Genomic DNA, 25,208 nt, shown 5'->3' with positions numbered 1-25,208 from the left:
GGCAGATCAGATGACTGAAGTAGCAACTTCAGATGACTGAACTTCATGTTCAGACATCTGAAGAATTACTTCAGACGTTTGAAGACTAAGTGCAGATATCTGAAGATTTTATGGAACAAAACAGAAAAAGGTAGTAGTAGTTCAGATGTCTGAACTCGCAACTTCAGACATCTGAACCTGGAACCTCAGACGTCCGAACCCTATCTTCAGATGTCTGACCCTGTATCTAGTTCTATTTTTCAAGGGTTTTAGGAACTTCAGACGTCTGACCTCGAATCCTCAGACGTTTGAACACTGTTCAACGGGCAAAAATTTTAAAAATCTTATTTTTTTAAATTATGGCCGTTTGAACCCCAAATTTTCTAACAACTTGGGAAACTCTTTAAGGAAACTTTTGCAACAAGGAAATTTGCTTGGAAGCCTATAAATACATGGTTCTTGTGAATCAAAAATATACCAAGCATTGAAAATCTCTCAAGCTCTTTTGCTTTCAAAATCTCTCTTTGATCAATCTTTTGCAAGCTAAAAGTATTGTTGCTCTGATATTCTTGCTCATCAATTCCTGAAGAAAGAATATTCATTTCTCATTTGGAGAAAAGGAATTTGGTGAAATTCTTGTAAAGCTTCAAAAGTGTATTTCTTTCTTGATATTTATCTTTTGAAGTACATAGTTTGAATTTGTACTAATCTGCTCTTTGTGTGAGCCTCTCTTGTACACCAGCTTTTTGATATCTCTCTTGTAGATTCTGGGATTCCAGGCTGTTGGATCGCTAACCAAAAAAGGGTTTATTGTTTGGAGAAGGCGGGCTCTAGCCTTGGCCAAGGAGTGGTTGTAAACAGGCATTGTTCCACCCAGTAACAGAACTGCTTTAGTGGAACCCTTCGGTGTTTTGCCAAGGGCGAGGACGTAGGCTGTGTTGAAGCTGAACCTTGTAAAAATCTTTGTATCTTTCTCTCTACTTTACTTTATATTCTGTACTTGCTGTTGTTGTATGATTTAAAAAATACAGATTGTAAGTTTTAAAGTGAGAAATAAACAAAGACTCTTGATAATTAAAATGTACGTTTTGATTAATCGTTTACAGAAACCCAAAAGGGAGTACGTTGGCTAATCTGTGGAAATCTGGATCAAGAGAAGTGCATACTAAGAGCTTATTCAAACAAGGTGGTAAACGTTTACAGGGAAATTGACAAAAGCACTAATATTTTTGGTTGAGTGATTGAATTGCTTTGATTTCATTGATTGACTTGTGAATTTAAATTTTAGTATTTTCAAGTGTTATAATTATTTATTAATTGTTTTTTTCTTGGTGTCATAAGCAAAAGCTTAAAAATCATTAAAATCGAAAAGAATCCAATTCACCCCCCTCCTCTTGGGAAGCTATTCCTAATTTCAATTGGTATCAGAGCCTAGTTATAGAATTTCTTAACAAGAAACTATAAAAAGATCTAATGGAAAATATTAGAGTAGCACCCTTCGGTGAAGGACATTCCTCAACCCGTCCACCAATCTTTTGTGGACACAATTATACCTTTTGGAAAAAGAGAATGGAAATATATCTCCAACACATGGATTGGAAAGCATGAGAAGTCGTTATGGATGGAAATCTTATCCCCACTAAATAGTTGATGGAAAACATATTCCAAAAGAAAAGAAAGATATGACCGACTTAGATTATAAAATGCTTCAAATAAATGCAAGTGCTATAAATACGTTATATTGTGCATTAGATGCTAATGAGTTTAACCGAGTCATGGCCTACAAAACAGCTAAGGAGATTTGGGATTAACTAGAAGTAACTTATGAAGGAACCATTGATGCTAGAGATAATAGAATAGACATGTTAATAAGCGAATATACAGTATTCAAAATGAATCCTGATGAAACAATCTCAAGCATGTACACTAGATTTACCCACATAATAAACTCCTTAAGCGCCTTAGGAAAAACCTATACTACCTATGAAATGATCAGAAAAATTCTAAGAGGCCTTCCCTTTATTTGGGAACCAAAGGCTAGCTATAACGAAAGGTGGAAACCTTAAGACTATTTCTTTGGATGAACTTATAGGCTCACTTCTCACCTATGAGATGGCCTTGAAAGAAAGGAATCCTGAACCAAAGCATAAAAGATCTATAGCACTAAAAGCATCTAGCCACAGCACTAGTGAAGAAGAAAGTGAAACTAGTGACTTAGATCAAGATGAGTTAGCATTCATTACTAAGAGACTAGGAAAATTCTATAGAAGAAATAAAAGGTTTCCTAGAAAGTTTAATAAAAGGAAAACTGAAAAAGGAGAGACAAGTAGGAAAGAAAATAAAGGTAAGAATGAACCTTGACTCACTCAAAAAAATGAGCAACTCAGAAGCTATCCCAAGTATAGGAGTTATGTCGTGTAATATTAAGCCCAAGGGCTAAATCGTCTTCTCAGGGAATGCGTTTTAATCTTAAATTTTACGTTCTTCTAATCGAAATTAAAAAGGGACTAAACTCAGTTCAGATTCAAGATTGTTGAGATTCTTTTTGACCAATTAAAATAACATGCAATTTAAATCCTAAAACTAACACGCACTGAATTAACGAACAAAAAATGGAAACCCTAATCTACTCAAGAAAACATCGAAGCACACATTAATTAAAGATGGTAACCTAGATATCAAATTCAATCACAAACTAAAAACCAAACTTTTAATCAAATCACAATTTTGAACCAAAATGCAAACACATCAAAAATCTAAGCTTGAACGATAACGGAAAATAAAAATACGAACTTTGGTAAAACCAATCCTAACTAAATTAATTAAATAACTTGGAACATTAAATTAATCTACAGCAAAAATTTAACTTACAAGCTGAATTATTCTCACTACATAAAAGATTCATAAAAGTTTCTAAAAGAAATATAACTTTGAAAGATCAAAATCAAGAACTTGTAAAGCAACTTGAATCATTCAAAGCTATTGAAGAAGAAAGAAATACTTGTATTAAGAAGTTGGAAGAAGAAATAAATATAGTAAAACAAGAGTTAGATAAAACTCATAAAGATGACTTGAATATGAAGAATTTAGAAATAAATGAACTCAAAAAGGTAGTTGAGGATAAAGAAAAGATTATCTATAATTTTACCAAAGGTAAAGAAAACTTTGAAAAGATGATTGGACAGCAAAGACTTCATGGGAACAAAGAAGAAATAGGCTATAATGGTAAAGCAAATAAAAGGAATAAAAAGCTATACATGGGATACTTTGTTAAGGAAGCTAAGTTTTATGCTAGTACTTCATCAAATAACAAACATGAACACATCACTTGCTATATGTGCAAGACTAAAGGTCATGTGATGTTTAATTGCCCATTAAAAAGAAAATATGTTAAAGTTCAAGGAGAATGGAAAGCAAATAATGGAACAAACAACAAAATAAAGAAAGTCAAAAGAATTTGGATTCCAAAAACTAACACATAGTATCCCTCATTGTAGGTTTGCCTTAAGACAACAACGACAATGGACAAATGGTACTTGGACAGCAGTTGCTCAAGGCATATGACCGGTGACAAGACCAAGTTCTCTACTTTAAAACAAAAAGATGAGGGATACGTCACCTTTGGCGACAATGCCAAAGGTAAAATTGTTGGTATCGGAAAAATTGGTAAAGAACCTTCGCTCACCATAGATAATGTGCTATTAGTAGAAGGACTAAAACATAATATTTTAAGTATTAGTCAACTAAGTGATAAAGGGTTCGAAGTAATTTTCATGAAAGAAAAATGTGTTATCCAAAATCCTAAAAATAAAGAAACTTTGTTTATGACTCATAGAATAAATAATGTTTATTGCATAAATCTTTAGAAATTAGCAAATCAAAACATAACTTGTTTAATAACTATGAATGAAGTAAGTTGGTTATGGCATAGAAAACTAGGTCATGCTAGCATGGACCTACTATCCAAATTATCTAAGAAAAATCTTGTAAAAGGACTACCAAATACTAAATTCATAAAAGACAAATTGTGTAATGCATATCAAAAAGGAAAACAAACTTTAAAAATAAAAAATACATATCCACCAAAAGACCCCTAGAACTCTTGCACTTAGATTTATTTGGTCCAACTAGAACCTTAAGTTTAGGTGGAAAACAATATGCTTTTGTAATAGTAGATGATTATTTAAGATTTACTTGGGTAATCTTTTTAGCAAACAAAGATGAAGCTTGTAGCCAATTAATAAACTTATGCAAGAAATTAAAAAATAAGAAAGGCTATAATGTAACAAGCTTTAGAAGTGACCAAGGAAGAGAATTTAAGAACAAGGAAGTTAATAAATTTTGTAATGAACAAGGGATAACTCACAATTTTTCAACACCTAGAACTCCACAACAAAATGGAGTTGTTGAAAGGAAAAATAGAACTTTACAAGAAATGGCAAGAACAATGCTTAATGAAAATCATCTACCTAAATATTTTTGGGTAGAAGCTGTAAATACAACATGTTATATTGTAAATAGGGTATCAATAAGATCAAAAATAGATAAAACATCATATGAACTTTGGAAAGATAGAAAACCTAATATTTCCTACTTTCATGTATTCGGATGCAAATGCTTTATACTTAATACTAAAGATGATTTAGGAAAGTTTGATGCAAAGTCGGATGAAGGTATCTTCCTAGGTTATTCTACAAATAGTAAAGCTTATAGGATTTATGATAAAAGAACTTCTACAATCATGGAATCAATTCATATAACTTTTGATGAATCAAATAACTATGACATTAAAGATATGAATGACGAAAAAGAAGATACTTCACAAAAAGAAGAAGAGCTTGAAATAAAAGAAGAAGAGAATAATGTTGCCCCAAATGAAAACTTTACAAAAAATTTGAAACTTCCTAAAGAATGAAAATATGATAAAAATCACCCAAAAGAACAAATTCTTGGTGAAACATCAAAAGGAATAACTACAAGGGCTTCACTAAAAAATATTTGCAACCATTATGCCTTCTTATCTCAAGATGAACCTAAAAACATTGAAGTTGCTTTAAATGATGATACATGGATTATAGTTATGCAGGAGGAACTAAATCAATTCGAAAGAAGTCAAGTATGAGAACTTATACCTAAACCCAAAGATAAATCAATCATAGGAACTAAATGAGTGTCTAGAAATAAGAATGATGAAAATGGAGTTGTTGTAAGAAATAAAGCTAGGCTAGTAGCACAAGGGTATAATCAAGAAGAAGGAATTGATTATGATGAAATTTTTTCTCCCGTGGCAAGAATGGAAGCAATTAGGATGCTTTAAGTTATATCAAATGGATGTAAAGAGTGCATTCTTAAATGAATATATAAATGAAGAAGTGTATGTCAAACAACCTCCAGGTTTTGAAAATTCTAAAAATCCAAACCATGTATTCAAATTGACTAAAGCTCTTTATGGTTTGAAACAAGCTCCAAGAGCTTGGTATGAAAGGTTAAGTAAATTTTTACTTAAAAATGAATTTATAAAAGGAATGGTTGATAGTACTTTATTCATTAAATCCAAAAACAAAGATATGCTAATAGTTCAAATATATGTGGACGATATTATATTTGGAGCTACAAATGAAGATCTATGCAAAGAATTTGCCACATGTATGCAAAAAGAATTTGAGATGAGTACGATGGGGGAGCTAAATTATTTCCTAGGTTTGCAAATAAAACAAGCTAAAAATGGAACTTTCATAAATCAAACTAAGTACATCAAGGGAATGCTCAAAAAGTTTGATATGGAACAAAGTAAACCTATAGGAACTCCTATGAGTACATCCACAAGTCTTGATAGAGATGAAAAAGGAAAACAAGTAGACATAACACACTATAGAGGAATTATTGGTTGCTTACTATATTTAATTGCTAGTAGGCCTGATATTATGTTTAGTGTGAGTATGTGTGCTAGATTTCAATCAGCACCCAAGGAATCTCACTTAACAGTAGTCAAGAGAATTCTTAGGTACTTGGTAGGATCACTTGATCTAGGGTTATGGTATCCAAAGGATACAAATTTTAATATCATAAGTTACTCCGATGCCGATTACGTCGGATGTAAGATTGATAGAAAAAGTACAAGTGGCACATGTCACTTTTTAGGACAATCCTTAGTATCATAGTTCTTAAAGAAACAAAATTCTATAGCCATATCAACCGCCGAAGCTGAATATGTGGCAGCGGGAAGTTGTTGTGCACAAATCTTATATATGAAACAACAATTAAAAGATTTTAATCTAGAATATAAAACAATATCAATAAAGTGTGATAACACAAGTGCTATAAATATATTTAAAAATCCAATTTCACACTCAAGAACTAAGCATATAGATATAAGACATCATTTTTTGAGAGATCATATTCAAAAAGAGGATACAATTCTTGAATTTATAAATACAAGTGATCAATGGGCTGATATTTTTACAAAACCTCTAAGTGAAGAAATATTCATACATATTAGGAGAGAACTTGGGTTAATCCACAGCAGAGAAATATATTAGAAGTGAAAATTCAAAATTTTTATGTACTTCAGACGTCTGATGTTCACACCCTAGACGTCTAAACACTGTAGAAGAAGGGTTCAAATGACTAAACCTAGGACTTCAGACGTCTAAGCGCCTACTGTCGTTTCAAATTCTAGTTTTTAAAAACTTCAGACATCTGAAGTTGCGAGTTTATATACTATTAGTGCACTAAACCCTAACTTCAGACTTTTGAAGTTGTTTGCTTCATTCATCCGAACACCACACTCTTCATCTTCTCTCATTCTCACTGCAATCCGAAGCCTCTATCCTACAAAGATTCACCACACTAAATCTAGGGCATCCAAAATCTCGTCTCTTCATGCCTCGAATCAAGCAGACTGCTAACAAGGGTTCCTCATCGGGTAAGGATACTCAAAATATTGAAAAATGGTTGGTTGCTCCTCAAGCTCGAATCCGCTATTGAAATTCACTGAGTTCTGTAGAACCAATCTTAGGTAAAATCTTGGATGTATCATTCTTCACTACTGAATTTCCAGATATTCTTACTTTATTTCGTGATATCAGTTGGTTTGATTTCATTACTCAACAACCCAAAGGTTGTTTTCCTCATTTGGTCAAAATCTTCTACGCAAATATGACATATGAAAATGAGATTTTTTCGTCGGAAGTCAAAGGAAAGAAAATTCTACTGAATTCTGAAATATTGTCTCCCGTTTTCAAAATTACTCTAGGAGAATTTAACTGTCCTATGTTTGCTCAATCTAGGATCCTAAAACAAGGATTCACTCCTGAAGCATTTCTTACACTGATCATGGAAAGAGAACCTGTCTATTTTGCACATCCTCCACTATACAAGCAACTAAATTTAAAAGGCCAAATTCTCCATAAGCTAGTTTCAAACAACATCATACCAAAACAAGGCTCTTTTGATCATCTTTCTTATATCGAATGCTTTGTTCTTTGGTGTCTGCTTAAAGGCAAGAAACTAGACTTGGCTAGTTTAATTGTTAGATGGATGTGGACCAAGCTGGAATCTAATCGAGTCATTCTTCCTTATGGAGGAATTCTTACTCTTCTTTTTACCCATCTTAACATTACCAATATCTCTGAGTTTTTCATAAAAAGAACTCGATATGATCTTTTTAGTGAAACTTCTCTCAAACAAATGGGGTATAACAAAGGAAGTTCAGGATGGTATTTGAAAATAGGAAGGACTACACATGCACCACCTGCATCTGCAGCAGCCTCAGCTTCAGCCTCCACCTCAGCCTCTGCACCAGTATCAACAGCCGCACAATCTTCTTCTATCCAGGACCTTGGCTCTTCTCAAGACACACCTTCATGGTTCTTATCCTTTCAAAAGGATTTCTTCAGTTTTTCCTCTAAAGTATGCACTGGACTACAGAATATTAAAGAAAAAGTCACATCACTTGACAAACGGGTCACTCATATAGAACAATATCATGCAAAATCTTCTAAAGGAAGTGATCCCATGTACATTAGTTCTGCTCCTCAGAGTGGAGATGATGATGATGATGATGACGACGATGATGATGACTCTGCAGAAAAAGGAGGAAATTCTGAAGAAGAAGGCGATGAAGGGAATACAAAAGAAGAAGGAACACAAGAAGAAGGAGAGGAACAAGAAGAGCAGGAGATGGCTCTGAAGAAGAAAATTAGGATAGTTAGAAGCTATCTAGTTTAGGTTACTATGTAACTTTTTGTTTGTCGTAAAGAATCAAGACTTATGTACCTCAAATTGTCTGTAATCATGCTAAAATGCAACTTTTTGTCATATGAAACTTCTATGTATTACCTCTTTGTACTTATTATCTTTTATTATAGAATGACTCTTTGATGGTTCTTCATAATCTTGTTACTCTTTTTGACTAATGATAAAGGGGGAGAGAGTGTTTAGTAAAGATAAAATAAATGAAAGAACTTGATGAACCACTACATGTGAACAAATGAAAGAACTTGATGAACCACATGTGAACCACTACATGTGAACAAATGAAAGAACTTGATGAACCACATGTGAATAAATGAATCTTTTCCATATGCACTAACATGGCCATTAAATGAATGGATGAATATATGACACATGTGAGCTTAAATTGACATGGATATATCATGAACTTTCTATGATGAACTTTCTATGGCTTGCAACATATATGGAACACATGATAAATTTTCTGTGGCTTATAGTAAGAGGGAGTATTTCATAAAATCTTTTATCTTTACTCCTTGTTTGTCATCATCAAAAAGGGGGAGATTGTTGACCTAACAAGGTTTTTAATTAGTTTTGGTGATAACAAACAAAGGATTATTTAATTTGGAAAAGTTGAGTTTTTATGTTTCAAGAAATATGATTCAAGAAAAGCTTAAATATGGTTCAAAGCAAAGCTCAAGTATGGCTCAAGTAAAGTTCAAGTATGGATCAAGAAAAGCTCAAGTATGAATCAAGTATGGGACAACTATTCAGTGATTGAAAGTGTATCTAATATATTTGAAGCTCAAGCAAATTTTTCAAAGAATCTCAAGGGCAAAGAATGGGAATGAACTCAAGCATGTCTTATGAAGGCTTAAGAAACATATTTGTAAGTATTTCAAAAGCTAAAATATGTTTGAAATATATTTTTTGAAGCTCTTCCAAGAGATTATGTTAACCTAAAGATCTATTTAAATAAGTCTTGTAAAAATCATAAAAGAGCAAAACAATTTTTAAAGAAGAATATTTTCTAAAACAGGATATTGGCAGATCAGATGACTGAACTTTTCAGTTTAGATGACTGAAGTAGCAACTTCAGATGACTGAACTTCATGTTCAGACATCTAAAGAATTACTTCAGACGTTTGAAGATTAAGTGCGCACTTCTGAAGATTTTATGGAACAAAACAGAAAGAGGCAATAGCAGTTTAGACATCTAGACTCGCAATTTCAGACATCTGAACCTAGAACCTCAGACGTCTGAACCCTATCTTCAGATGTCTAACCCTGTATCTAGTTCTATTTTTCAAGGCTTTCAGGAACTTCAGACGTCTGACCTCAAATCTTCAGACGTCTAAACACTATTCAACGGGTAAAAATTTAAAAATCTTATTTTTTTTTAAATTATAGCCGTTTGAGCCCCAAATTTTCTAACAACTTGAGAAACTCTTTAAGGAAACTTTTGCAACAAGGAAACTTGCTTGGAAGCCTATAAATACATGGTTCTTGTGAATCAAAAATATACCAAGCATTGAAAATCTCTCAAGCTCTCTTGCTCTCAAAATCTCTCTTTGATCAATCTCTTACAAGCTAAAAGTATTGTTGTTCTGATATTCTTGCTCATCAATTCCCGAAGAAAGAATATCGATTTCTCATCAGGAGAAAAGGAATTTGGTGAAATTCTTGTAAAGCTTCAAAAGTGTATTTCTTTCTTGATATTTATCTTTTGAAGTACATAGTTTGAATTTGTACTAATCTGCTCTTTGTGTGAGCCTCTCTTGTACACTAGCTTTTTGATATCTCTCTTGTAGATTCTGGACGATTCCAGGCTATTGAATCGTTGACCAAACAAGGGTTTATTGTTTGGAGAATGCGGGCTCTTGCCTTGGCCAATGAGTGGTTGTAAATAGGCATTGTTCCAACCAATAACAAAACTGCTATAGTGGAATCCTTCGGTGTTTTGCCGAGGGCAAGGACGTAGGCTGTGTTGAAGCCGAACCTCATAAAAATCTTTGTATCTTTCTCTCTGATTCACTTTATATTATGTACTTGCTGTTGTTGTATGATTTAAAAAATACAGTTTGCAGGTTTTAAAGTGAGAAAGAAACAAAGACTTTTAATAATTAGAAAGTACGTTTTGATTAATCGTTTGCAGAAACCCAAAAGGGAGTATGTTGGCTAATCTGCGGAAATCTTGATCAAGAGAAGTACATACTAAGAGCTTATTCAAACAAGGTGGTAAACGTTTATAGGGAAATTGACAAAAGCACTAATATTTTTGATTGAGTGATTGAATTGCTTTGATTTCATTGATTGACTAGTGAATTTAAATTTCAGTATTTTCAAGTGTTATAATCATTTATTAATTGTTGTTTTCTTGGTGTCATAAGCAAAAGCTTAAAAATCATTAAAATCGAAAAGAATCCAATTCACCCCCCCTCTTGAGAAGCTATTCCTAATTTCAATATATCCCCCCTTACCCACTTTCTTGAACTACGCAAACAGGAACCCCCAAAAGATGCATGTGACGCTCACCCGAACCTTGAATCAAAAACACTAGTTTAACAGACAAACCCCAAATAAACTACTATTTTTACATTTTCTCTCCCTATAAACTTTAAATAAACCTTTAAAATCTCAAAATTAAGAATCTTAACCCTTACCTCAACTTAGGAGCGTTTCTCGAAAAACCCAGTTTAGAAAACTGCTTCGCTAGATGTGTAGAGAATCTTCCTTAAAACACCGTAGTGGTCTCCAATCGTCGATTTGGGCTGAATTCGGGCCGGAAAGTTAGAGAGAAGGCAGAGGAGGCAATTTCTAGAGAGAGAAAATGGAGGAAATTGTTTTCTTCACGGGGAAGCTTCCCTGGTTCCTTTTATACTCGATTTTGCCACGTGGCCTCGTCGACAAGTAGACAGGATTCGTTGACGAGTTCAGAAGGAACTTCGTCGACGAGGAGATTTATTCGTCGATGAGTCTTAAAATCTGAAATTTGCTCATTCGGGATCTTCTCATTGACGAAAAACTGAACTTCGTCAACGATCTTTAGTAGAATACTCGTCGACGAGGTCTGCTGTTCCCTTCTTTAAAAAATTTTTCTTTTTCCTTTAGTCCTTATTTATCCATTCCATTTATCATTTTCCTAATTATTTAACCATTAAAATTTTTCGAGTCATGACAAAAGGGGTCTCCTTGTTGAGCCATCTTGAGCTATTAAAATATCCTGATGATTGACCATTAATTATAGTAGAGAAAGAAGGTGAGACCATCACTACAACAAGCATATCCTTTAGTGGCAATTATTTAACGACAACTGATTAATTGCCGTTAGATGACATCCCATACAATGCCTATACAGGCAAAGGCCAAAAAGTGCTACATCTCTTCAATCATCTCTTCTTGTTTTGAAAGAACGAATTCAGCATCTGCATCGAGTTCTTCATTCTGTAATTGCTGGGCAAGTTTTGCAGATTTTCTCATGTTGATTGGGCATTGCTTTGCATAGTGGCATTTCTTCTTACAAATGAAATAGCGAGGGGATTTGTCATGTCCCCGGCCAGCCAAATCCCCTCTTTCCCTCTTCTATTGCGGCCCTAATCTACCGCCGTGAAGCCTTGCTGCACAAGAGCCTTGCACAAATGAAGCCTTGCGCCCTACTGTTTGTGAACTGAATCTGTCGTCGTGAAGGTAAGAAGCCCAAAAATCCTGCTGCATGAGAAGCCTTGTGCCCAACCAAATCCCCTTTCCCTCTTCTAATCTTCCGCTGTGAAGCCTTGCGGCACAATAGCCATGCACAAATGAAGCCTTCCGCCCTGCTGTTTGTGAATTGAATCTGCCGCCGTGAAGCCAAGAAGCCCAAAAACCTTGCGGCACGAGAAGCCTTGCGCCCTTGTTGCTGTGAAGCTGTTCGTGAATCTGCCGCCGTGAAGCCCTTTTAGCCGCGAGTCTCTCTCTCTCTCTCTCTCTCTCTCTCATAAACGCAATAAACCGAGACTGATGTCGCACTAGAAGGGTCGCGCGTTCTGTGCAGGACGACCAACAAGAGCAAGGTCAGTATTGTTCCTGATGATAATACTTCTAATGCTTGTGGATGATCCAATTTAAAGTTTTTGTTTTACTTAACTGAGTGATATTTGGTTTGGTAGGACTTCGGATTTTTTATTCATTCAATTTATTACTCGGTCTAGTCCAAATATATGATAAATAAAGCCACATGACTTAATGAAGTACCTAATAATCTAAAAGCATAATGCAGAGCCTTGCTCTCTTGCCATGCCACATTTTTCTCTAAATGAAAATAATTATGAATGAGAATAACACTTCACATATTAATCTAACCACAAAAATAATTGAAGTGAAATAAATTTGAAAACTTGCTCTAATTAACTTGGAACTATCCAAGGCCTACCTCCACATCGTGATTTTTTCAACATAGTTTTTTTAGCATGACAGATGCGGCCTAGTTTCTATTTTAAACCAATCTTACTAAATTGTCAACAGTTGAAATCTCTTGCTGGGTAGTTCTGACGAGAAGCTGCTCTCCTAATTTGATATTCCTGCATTTCGGTCACTAATAAAGTCTGTGAAGGTAGAAGGAATTTCAAAACGCCCAGTAATTTGTTGAAATTCATATATCATAAATTCATATAATGGCAGTGTAGTTCTTACACCACAAAGCAGCAAGTCTCATGGCTCTAGCATGTGGATTAGATCTCCCATTTTAAGTATACTGTCTGGATTTGGATTGACACACTGGAGAGCAATTAAGAGAATCTGTTTGAGTTCCTTTAGGGAAGGCAGCCCACACAACTTGGAAGCATATGCTGGTGCGACATAACTAGAATACCAAGCAATTCATGTTATGAAAGGAATCCAAGGGGAAAAGCAGAAATAGCCAAAGACATGCCTTTATGTGTCCACATAGAGGCAGCTCATTGTAATATTTCCAGGGTGCATGCTCTGCCTCTAGCTCTCATGCTTTTTGACTAGTCTTACTTGTGGGTTAGGTCTTCAATTTTGGACACCCTCAATCACCTAGCACAACATGCATGGTCCGCCTTTAAACTAGCATTATAAAAAGAACATGTTTAGAGACCAGAATATCCTGAGTTTAAAGTCATCTTAAGCATCGCAAGCTTGAGTACAGAACTGAAGCCTCTTGAGTGTAGCAAGCTAGAGAAAAACACAGCAGCCTCCAACCTATCTTTAACCAACTAAACTGAATATATCTCATATTACCATCGCAAAGTGCACCACATAAAAATCTTCAATGCTCCCATTAGATGACACTTAAAATGTGCAACTATTAGAGTTATACCATGAAAATTTTAGAATCTTTGTGCTAGTTCCATTGTAATACTTTCAGGATGCATGCTCTGCCTCTAGCTCTTGTGCTTTTTGACTAGTCTTGTGGGTTAGGTCCTCAATTTTGGACATCCTTAATCACCTAGCACAACATGCATGGTCCGCCTCAAACAAGGTATGCATACAATAATGTGGCTTAAACGAGCCTAGATGTCAACTCATGAATTTATCCTCCTACCATGGTTTTATGCCAACCTTATAAGGAGGAAATGCCAAATAATTGTCAACATGTCAACACTGTAAGCATTTGTCATTGACACTGCATGTACTCATGGGTTAATGCTTTGTTTCAAGTATAGTTTTCCCTTAACCATGATTTATTCCACGTCCCAACAACACCGTATGTATGTCAATGAGACACTTGACATAGTGGAGATAACATCATATTTGTATGAAAAATTTAAAAGACGTTGCACTTGACATAATGGATATAACACCATATTTGTATGAAACTTTTGAAAGACATTCTTTTCTATTAGGATAAGGATTTTTCTTTGGGAATGAAAAAAAAAAAGGAAAAATAAGGAAGAAAATTGTTTTTTCCTTATATTTTTCCTTCTTTATTAAATACTATCAACAGTAAAAATTTATTTTTGTTGCAGCTTGAAAATCGAACAACTTTCGTGAATCATTTCTTGATCACGACCACCTGAAAAGAATCAAGAATGGCTTGGAGGACTCAGAGTGTACTCCGAGGGATCACTCTGATGCCTAAGTAAGAGACTAATGAGAGGCTCTAAATTACAACATTAGAAAGAAATGAGTATGAATGAGATGCTTACCTCCTCTCTGAGTCTCCTTTTTATAATAGTGGAGGTTGACCCTCCATCAATTTGGCACTGATGGACATTATTGTGCTTCTAGGGGTTATAGGAGCTTTATGGGTATTTATGTGGAGCTTTTAAGAGTAGTCTTATAACCGCTTCCTCTCATGAATGTGTGTACATTAAAGTTTGCACGTTGGTTATGTAGAGAGTTTTAATGGTGGATTCGTAACTATTCCCCCTTTATGAGTATTAATTTTAAGTATATTGGTTCTCCCCCCCCCCCCCCCAAAAAAATAGTTTCAAATTTTTTAGACAAGTTTCAAAAGTTTAAATCTCTTAAGGTCAGCTATTTCAGCTGTTCGGTTTTTTTTTTGGCTCAGTTTTTTACATTTCAACTTAATCCAAGTCGATGGGTTAACAGTTAGCTTTGTGTGAGCCGTATTTATGCATTGGTCAACTCCATCTAAGTCGTTCCCTTCACAACTCGGTTTCATCCGAGTTGTTTGGGACTGTATTCGGCTTTATTTGAGCCGCCTTGCTCCTTCAATCGACCCAATCTGAGCCGCGTCCCACTGCATTTATGCTTCACTCGAGCTATCTTGTTTCTTCAATCGACTCAAATCCAAGTCGCTCCTTTCCACTAATTCGCTTCATTTGAGCCGTTTTGCTACTCTAGTCGACTTAATCCAAGCCACCTTGGCATTCTAATCAACTCTGGCCAAGCCACTTGCTGTTCTAGTTAGCTTAATCTGATATGATCCCTGCTATGGTTCGACTTTATCTGAGCTGGTGCTTGTTCTACTTGGCTTCATCTGAGTTGATTTCTTGTCTCTTCTAGCTTAATATGAGCTGGTTCTTGCTCTACTTGGCTTCATCCGAGCTGATTTCTTATATCTTTTAGCTTAATCCGAGCTGGTTCTTGCTCTACTTGGCTTCATCTAAGTTGTGTACATGAGTTGGGTCATTTTGCTGATCAGAGCTTAGTCTCTGTTTGCCTCATGAGTTGTGCTCATATAGTGGGTTGGTCTTTGGGCCTCATGAGCTCTATTCATCAATTAGGCCATTCTATTGAGCAATACTCAGTATTTGTTTGCCTCATGAGTTGTGCTCAGTAAGTGGGCTAGTCTTTGGGTCTCATAAGCTCTACTCATCAATTAGGTCACTCTACTAAGCAGTTCTTAGTCTCTGTTCTGCCTCATGAGTTGTGTTCATCAAGTGGGCTGGTCTTCGGGCCTCATAAGCTCTGCTTATCAATTGGACCATTCTGCTAAGCAGTCCTCAGTCTTTGTTTGCCTTCTAAGTTGTGCTCATCAAATGGGTTGACCTCTGCCTTTGTTTGCCTCATAAATTATGCTTATCAAGTGGGCTGGTCTTTGGTCCTCAAGAGCTCTATTCATCAATTGGGTCATTCTGATGAGCAATCATCAGTTTTTTTTTTTTTTTTGCCTCATGAGTTGTGTTCATCAAGTAAGCTGGTTTTTGGGCCTCATGAGCTCTGCTTATCAATTGGGCCACTCTACTGAGTAATGCTTAGTCTCTATTTTGCCTCATGAGTTGTTCTCATCAAATGAGCTGGTCTTAGAGCCTCATGAGCTTTGCTCATTGATTGAGCCACTATGCTAAGTAGTGCTCAGTCTCTATTCTACCTCATGAGTTGTGCTCATCAAGTGGGTTGGGCCTTATGAGATTTGCTCATCAGTTGGGCCAGTCTTTGGCTTCATTTGTATCTCTTGGGCCCTTCCTTTTCAAGTTGGTTCAACCCCTTCTTATGGTCATCACTTCTTCAAGGATGATGTATTTCTTAGCGCGTGTCACCAGCTCTCCTTTGTTGGCCAAGGGCTTCTTTCCTAGTGAATTTAGGAAGTCCCCTAGCTAGAGGGCCATTATCAGGGCTACTACTGCCACTCCATGATCCAAGTTCCGAATCTCTTGGGTGGCGTTAACAAAGTGATGCATGAATTATTTTAAGGTCTATTTTTCTTCTTAAATAAGGCTCATCAGATGAGCCGAAGTTTTTTCTATCTTCTGGCTAATGAAGTATCTAGTAAATTATTGCTCCATTTCAAAAAAGGATCCAATGGAACCAAGATTTAGAGTTTGATACCATGCCTTGACATTCCATTTTAAAGTGACCACAAATGCTCGGCACATGATTACATTTGGTGCGCCTTGCAATCAATCTTAGAAAGCTTTTATTTTCCCTTCCCTGCACCCCTTCAATTGTTTTATTTTAATCTTTTTTTTAACGTTTAAACCCATTCCAAAGTTATAATGACTTTGGTCTAACCTTTTACATTGACAGAATGATGGAACTAGTAGCAATTAATAGATGAATCCAGAGCAACTATGTGAAAAACAACTTTCGACCCCTGAAATGATGCAGAATTGGAACAATGAGGTTAGAAAAAAAAAAATCATCTTAGATTCAAACCAAATACCAACTAACCATACAAACGTAGCTTCGAACACGGAGCGGGCATACTAAGAAAGAAGTCTGCAAATTTATTGAGATCTTAACCTTTGCATACTTGCGCCTTGTCTTGAAGATCTGTAGACACATACTGAGCACGACCTGATCAAAGAGCTTCACCTAGGTCTCCATTCTCCTCATATGGTTCTAGCTTGATAGAGGAGCCCAAGTCGGCAATTCGAACTGAAAACATCCTGAAAAAAAAAAAGCATTTCCACCAAATGTCGAGCAGAAAAGCCCCTTCCCCTCGTCACAACACACCATTTCTCCTCCCCTGTCATACTCTAAAATGACCATGAACATTACAAAAGCACAAAAAAAAAAGGGGAACAAAAATTAAGAACTACACTTATCAGCTTTTCCTTTCTTGATTATCTATTCTGCTATTGAGCAAGGAAGTAGAAAGGTCTCATGCCACTGCTTAAATCTTTAAAATCAAAAAATATAATTATAAAACAATATCAGCTAAAAATGGATACCGATCTAATGAAATGTCAGAAAGAGAGAGAGAGAGAGAGAGAGAGAGAGAGAGAGAGAGAGAGAGAGAGAGAGAGAGAGAGAGAGAGCGGGGGAGGGAGGGAGGGATATTTGGAAGCAACAAGAGCTTAGGAAAATGGCGTTCCTGGCAACGGTGGAAGACAAAGACAATGGTCGAGATGGGTGAATGGACAGAATAGAGGAAGAATTTTTACCTACCTTTGGCGATGGTGGTTGGCGAGCTCCGGCAACTGGTGAGGAGAAAGCATTGGGAGTGAGGTGTGGCAGCAGCAGCGCTTTGAGAGTGAGGGCTAGCGAGTCATTGCTCCTTTTGGGAGCTTAATTCTCAAATGGTGCATATGAAAAAAAAAATGTAGTATTGTTATAAAAGATGCAAGAAAATAAATAGAAAATTAAATAAGATGAGACAAAAATTTTACGTGGTTCAGGTATAACTACTCCATGGGCGGATAGATCATAACTTCACTATTTTGAAGAAGAATTACAAAGTAATATGGAACTAGCATTGTACAAAATATCTCTCCCACTTTCTTTTATATCTCTCTTCTTTCTTTCCACTTCTTTCTTTTTCTTTTCCTTTTCCTTTTTTTTTTCTTTACTCCACTGGCTATGTGGGAGGAGGCTTTATAGCCTTCACAAGCTAGCTAATGCTGACTTTATTAGTGCAAACATATGAGGCAGGTTCACATAAGGACATAATTAGTGCAGACATATGGGGTAGGTTCATAGGGGCATTAATTAGTACAAACATATGAGACAAGTTTATGGGGACATGAAGAGGTGAACAAGATATGGATGAATGACAGCCACCCTCATCCATTCATAACACTCCCCCTTGGCTATCACTCATATATTAAATTATTTTGTTAAATTCTTTAAGATGTCTTATTCTAATGAGATAAATCAATTTCTTGAAAGTTGTAGTAGGCAAAGGTTTGGTGAACAAATCTGATAGATTATCTCTTGATCGAATCTGCTAAATATCTATATCACCGTTCTTCTAGAATTCATGTGTATAGAAGAATTTTGGAGAGATATGCTTCGTTCTGTCACCCTTTATGTGTCCTCCTTTTAGTTGAACTACACATACAATATTGTCTTCATATAAAACTGTTGGAATATCTTTAATTGATTGAAGATCACAATTTGCTTGGATACGAGAAATCATTTATCTAAGCCACATGCATTCTCTACTAGCTTCATGGATAGCTAGTATTTTAAAATGATTAGAGGATGCTGCTATAATAATCTACTTTACTGATTTCCAAGATATAACAGTTTTTCCGTAAAGAAATACATATCCAATTTGAGATTTAGCATTGTGAGGGTCAAATAGATACCCAGCATCTGCATGGTCAAATAGATGCCCAGCATCTGCATATCCTACTAGTTGATATTTGGAATCAAATGAGTAGAATAGACCCAAATCAGATATACCTCTTAATAGCATACAATGTGCTTAAATCCATTCCAGTATCGCCAACTAGGAGTAGAACTATATCTTACTAGTAGATTTACAACAAATGCAATGTCGGATCTTATACAACTGGGCAAATACATTAGAGAGCTGATAGCACTTAAATATGGTGCTTCAGGACCAAGTAAGTCCTCTTTTGAATGATGAACTTTGTCAATATAGAATTGCCTTAATACATTTTCGGTATATTTAGATTGATGAACAAGAATTCTTCCATTTACATGTTCAATCTGTATATCGAGACAATATTTTTTCTTTCCTAAATCTTTCATCTCAAATTTCGCCATTAAATAATTAGCAGCTTTAGTGAGCTATTCAGGAGTCCCAACTAAATTCAAATCATGGATAAATTGGATCATTTATGAATCCCTCTTTCACAAGGTACTTACTTAATCGATTGTACCACACGCGTCCAAATTGTTTTAATCCATATAAAGAATGTTGGAGTTTAATTGAATATAAATTTTTGGGTTTTGCCTTCGCCAATTTAAATCCTTTAGGAATTTTCATATAAATTTCATTATCCAACAATCCATATAGGTATGTTGTTACTACATCCATAAGATGCATGCTCAATCGTTCAGCGACTGCTAGCGCAATTAAGAATCTGAAAGTGATTCCATCCATTACGGGAGAATATGTCTCCTCATAATCAATTTTGAGTTTCTGCGAGAAACCTTGTGCCACAAGCCTTGCTTTATATCGAGTAATTTCATTATTTTCATTTTTCTTGTGCACAAATACCCATTTATATCCAATAGGTTGGATATCTTCTAGTGTCTGGACTACGGATCCAAAAACTTTTCTTTTTGATAAAGTTTAATTCTGATGCAATAGTCTCTTTCCATTTTGCCCAACCACTTCTATATCGACATTCATTAACAGATTTAGGTTCAAGATCCTCATTATTTCTGGTAATGTCAGTAGTTATTGCATATGTAAATGTGTTATTGACAACAACTTTATTTATATCTCACATTTCTCTTGTGTAATGAATTGAGATCTCATTATTATTTCTAGGTACCTGTCCCTTTTCAAGGGATGTCTCTTTAGGAGTTTTCTCTTTAGGAGGTTCCATAATAGGGATTTCATTTTCAAGGGAAATAGGGTTATGAATGTCGAATGAATTATCCACCTTTGTAACCTCTTTTGGAGTGTTTACAAATTTTAATTTTCTCCTTCTGTGAACTTTATCTTTTGCACCAATAGGCATTCCACGCTTAACTTGTGGTTTAGGTTCATTAGCTGGCTATTGTCCTTTAGGGACATCAATATGTGCTGGAATATTTGTAGCAAGTATATAAGATTTTAATATAGCCTTGGTATCTGCAAAAGAATCTGGTAATTGATTTGTAGCCCCTTGCAAATGTATAATCTTCTGAACTTCAAGGTCACTTTGATTTGTGCAAGAATCTAAATTAGATAAATTTGTGTCATTCCATGTGATTTCATATTGTGCTTCAAGCATTGATTTTGCTCCCCCTAATGTGGGGAATACTGTTTCATCAAAATGACAATCTTGAAACCGTGCTTTAAACAAATCACTTGTTAAAGGTTCAAGATATCTAATAATAAAAAGTGAATCAAAACTAACATAGATACCAAGCTTACGTTGAGAACCCATTTTAGTTCTTTGAGGAGAGGTAATAGAAACATATACTGAACAACCAAAAGTTCTTAAATAAGAAATATCAGGTTGTTGCCCAAAAACTAATTGTATGGGTGAAAGATTATTGTAAGCAGTTGGCCTTATATGAACCAAACATGCAACATGAAGAATAGCATGTTCCCAAACAAATAAAGACAATTTAGTTCTCATAATCATATGTCTAGTAATGAGTTGAAATCTTTTTAATAAAAGATTCAATTAAACCATTTTTTGTATGGGTATGAGCAACGGGATGGTCAACATCTATTCCAAGTGACATGTAATAGTTATCAAAAGTTTGGGATGTAAATTCACCATCATTATCCAAATGAATTGATTTAATTGGATAATCAGGAAAATGAGCTCATAGTCTAATCAATTGAGAAAGAAGTCTAGCAAATACAATATTACGAGTAGAAAGTAAAGAAATATATGACCATTTAGTAGATGCATCAATTAAGACCATAAATATCTAAATGGTCTAGATGATGGATATATTGGTCCGCATTTATCACCATGAATTTTCTATAAGAAATTGGGAGATTCAAGACTTACTTTTTAAACAGATGATTGATAATTAGTTTTCCTTGAGAGCAAGTAGTACACATGAAATCATTTGATAAATGAATCTTTTGGTTCTTAGTGGAAGACCATATGAATTCTTAATAATTCTTCGCACATTACATCTCCAGAATGTCTAAGACGATCATGTCAAAGTGTAAATAACTTTGGGATATTACACTTCTGGTGCAAGACATTATATGATTCAACTGTTTTAATCTTTGTATAATACAATCCAGAAGATAAAGTTAACAGCTTTTCTAAAATTTATTTTGTTGACCCTTTGGGTCATGTACTATTTTGATTATGACAAATACTCTAATATTTAATGTCTATCTAGTTTGTGTGCAGATTTATATTAGCAAACCAATTGATAACACATGAAGACTTGAAGACTAAAAACCCTTAAGACTTATTGTAATTTATATTTTGTGTAATTTGGGTCTGTAATAGTAACTAAGCATATCAGTCTGTAATAATCTCTGCATGTCATGCATGTAAGTATTTGTAAGCTCTCAAAATGACTATAGACTGACCATAGGGACCGAATGACTTTAGGGTCGACCGATGCTAGGTTTTTGCGCATACTTGAAGAGACTCCAGGTTCCTACACATTGTGCACAAAGTCCCCATAATCACTTACATTATCAAGGGAAAAAATTGAAATAAAATTGGACAAAATAGGATAAGTATGTGAGAGGTTGGTCGATCGAACCCCAGGTGTTCAAAACACCTTGGGCGCCCGAACTGCTGGAAAGTCACCAATTTGACCAGGCTTCAGGCGACTGAACCTAAAATGACTTTATCGCCCTCAGGCGCCCGAACCCTTAGAAGGTTACTTTTCACCAACTCAAGCTGCCAAACCTACACGTTCAAATCAGACCTCAGGCAACCAAATTGATCAGTTCGGTTAACCGAACTTAGCACCGGGCACTCGAATCTACGAACGAATGTTTTTGACTTTTGTTCGGGCTATCGAACCTTCACTCGGGCTACCAAACTATTCTTAAAACCTTTTTTAAATGAGTCTGTTCGGGCGACCGAACCACAGTTCAGCCACCCGAACCTCATTGGGTTAAAATTATTTTAACCGAGGTAAATATAGGTTAATGAGGGTTAATTGTGTTTAAACCATTTGAAACTTTTCTAATAATATTCAATAGGTCCCAAACGGTTATATTGTTTACCTAGCCTATAAATATGGGTTCATTTGTGTGGATTAGTAGAAGATTAAGAAAAATCATTAGCCAAAATCCTCTCAAACCCAAAATCCCATTTTGCCTATAATACTTCCAAACACTCTAACACCTTCATTTCATTGATTATTTTTAGCCTTGTGAGAGTTCTTGCTTGGGTTATTGCTTAGTAGTATTGCTCATACTCCCATTGCTTTGCTTGGTTGATTGATATTGATTTTGGGGAGTTAAGTAAGGTTTTTCCACAGATTTCATTTAATAAATCTCGTGTTGGGAAAAACCTAGTAGCTTAAGGATCTTTGCATTGTCATTGCAAAGATTCCTATAGTTTGATTTCATTGTGCAAAATAGTTTTAACAAGTTATATTATTCTTTCAAGAAACTCTTGAGCATATTATATTGAAGAAAATATTTTAAGTTGTTGTGAATATTTGCAGCATATTTGAAACCCTAGTTTATTATGGAGATTTGATATTTACTGTTTCAAAGAAATAATTTGATTAGAACACTCTTGAGCATATTAACGATCATATCTTGTTGAGTGTAGTTTGCACAAAAATACACATCACTGAGCTTACATTTACCTATATTGTTGATGTGTGGTTGATCGATTATATTGTGCGTATTGGGTACATATCTGCTTTACTTGAGAAGTACAATCATTGTACCGGTTACTGAAAAATACTGTTGTATTTCTAGGCGTGGCCTGAGGGGGTTTGATCTAGCCCAAAAGGATCAGGTTGGGGTCAGCCCTGTGAATTTGACCTAAGATTTTCTCCGCCCCACAAGGAGAATTTGTAAAGGTTGAGGTTAGCCCTGTGCTAATTGACCTGATTGTATTAGGTGTCGCTCCACCCATTAAGTGAGTCATTAGTGGAACCCTTCGGCTTGCAAGCTAAAGGCGGGGATATAAACACAGTTGGCCAAACCCCGATAACATATCATGTGTCTGTTTATATTTTTGCACTTTATATTTATCGCACATATATGTTATGGTATGACTGATGCGTATGATTTATTTTCCACATCTTATTTATCTGCGCATTTGGAAATTGTATAGAAAGACCCTAGGTTGTGTAAATACTACTTTTGGATAGATTAACTTAAAAGAAAAATTTTAAATACCAATTCACCCCCCTCTTGGGAATACACCAAAGTTATCATGTTTCTTCTGAGAAATAATAGAAGTAAGATAAATGAATTCTTCACTGCCTTCATTTATAGTCTCAATGTGATATCCATTGAGTCTTAAATCTTTAAAGTTTAACAGATTTCTTCTGAATCTACTAGAATATAAAGTTTCATCAATTTGTAATAAAGTATTATTGGATAACTTTATATTAGCTCTTCTAGATCCTTCAATCAAATTTTTAGAACGAGATATTGTATAAACATTTGTTAAAAAAATATATTCAAGTAACGGAAATATTTCCTATCTCGAAGAATTGTGTGTGTTGTAACACTGTTAGCTAAACAAACTTCTTCCAAAGACATCTTAGAATCAATCAAAGTTTTAAGACAATTCACACTACAACACATATTTTAAAAACTCATTATTATAATTGATCATAAAAACAATAAATATGATAATTTATTTATTAAAATAAAATACAATATTACTTATATCTTAAAATATTACATCATTATTTTCATCTTGATTTATAAAAAAATCAGCGACATCAAGATAAACAGAGTTGGATGATCCAGCATTAAGATCTATTGGAATAACATTATTAGCAAATTTGTTTTAACTTCTTTACTTTTTTCCTTTTCTTTTATAGAGGCTTGGTATAGATCTATCAAGTGTCTGGGCGTATGATAGGTATGCAACCAATGACCTTTACCTCCATATCTATAACATTCAGTTTCATGCTGCATGGGTCGCTGATTTTGATCATTACCAGCTTATGGGGGTCATTTCTCTTCTGGGAGTTATTCCTTTTCTGAGGCATTGCAATCTCACATTGATGTCAATGATTATTTCGACCACGGCTACGACCATGTCCACGACCATGCCTATGGCCTCCTCCTCAATCACAAGATGCATTCATATTCACTTCAGGGAATGGGGTCGAACCAATTGGACGAATTTGGCGATTTTTCACCAAAAGTTCGTTATTTTGCTCAGCAACAAGAAGACATGATATATGTTCAGAAAATTTAGTAAATTTCCTTTCCCTATATTGTTATTGCATGAGCACATTAGTGGGATGAAAAGTAATAAAAGTTTTTTCTAGCATGTCCTTATCAGTAATATTTTTACTTCATAATTTTAGCTTCGAGCTAATCTTATGCAAAGCTGAATTATATTCACCAATTGTTCTAAAGTCTTGCAACCTTAGGTGCAGCCATTCATATCGAATTTTTGGTAAAATCACAGTGAGATAAGTGGATCTTTAACAGTGGGGTATTCAGTCTTTAATTCTTCATCTAAATGATGATGGAGGAAGATCATAGTTTTTGCACGATCCTGTAGGGATGTAGCATTTCCATCTAAAAATATTGTTTTCCAAGTTCATTGCATTTAAATGGATATAAACATCAAGAATTCATGATAGATAATTATTGCATTTGATATCAAGAGGAGCAAATTTAACTATGCTTAGGTTCGACATCTGAATAAATTAACAATAATAAAGCAATTTAGAAAACAAAATGTAAAAACTGGAATAAAACTTAGAGAATAATATAATATTGAAAATAGGAATAGCTTCCCAAGAGGGAGGGTGAATTGGCTTTTAAAAATTTCTTTTAATTCCTTACCCCCAAAGTTTCCTTGAAATAGTTTCCAAGTTTTTCAAAATAATAGTGTCCAAAAACTTCATTTAAAAAATCTTTTTGTTGAGAGTTTTTAAGCCAACATTCGAGTGGTAGTCGCCTTCCATGACTTGGCAGTCGCTTGTCATAGAACAAACTCACAACACAAAACACTAGCAGTCGCCTGGCATGACCACCTAGGTGTTTGGCTATGTTGAGGCAGTCTCCTGGCATGCTACTATCTCTTAGAAAAATT

At 35.1% G+C, this 25,208-nt stretch overlaps 1 long non-coding RNA gene across 1 annotated transcript; it reads left to right on the top strand.

Annotated features, from left to right (window-relative positions):
• Window positions 1-11,557: 11,557 nt before the first annotated feature.
• Window positions 11,558-24,434, top strand: LOC131165475 (uncharacterized). Its single transcript, XR_009139583.1, has 3 exons — window positions 11,558-12,263; window positions 23,977-24,017; window positions 24,100-24,434. It is a non-coding gene; the product is annotated as an uncharacterized LOC131165475 (long non-coding RNA).
• Window positions 24,435-25,208: the final 774 nt, after the last annotated feature.

This window comes from Malania oleifera, chromosome 10, assembly GCF_029873635.1.
Source record: "Malania oleifera isolate guangnan ecotype guangnan chromosome 10, ASM2987363v1, whole genome shotgun sequence".
Taxonomy (NCBI): Eukaryota; Viridiplantae; Streptophyta; class Magnoliopsida; order Santalales; family Ximeniaceae; genus Malania; species Malania oleifera.
This window is presented reverse-complemented; position numbering and strand designations above follow the sequence as displayed.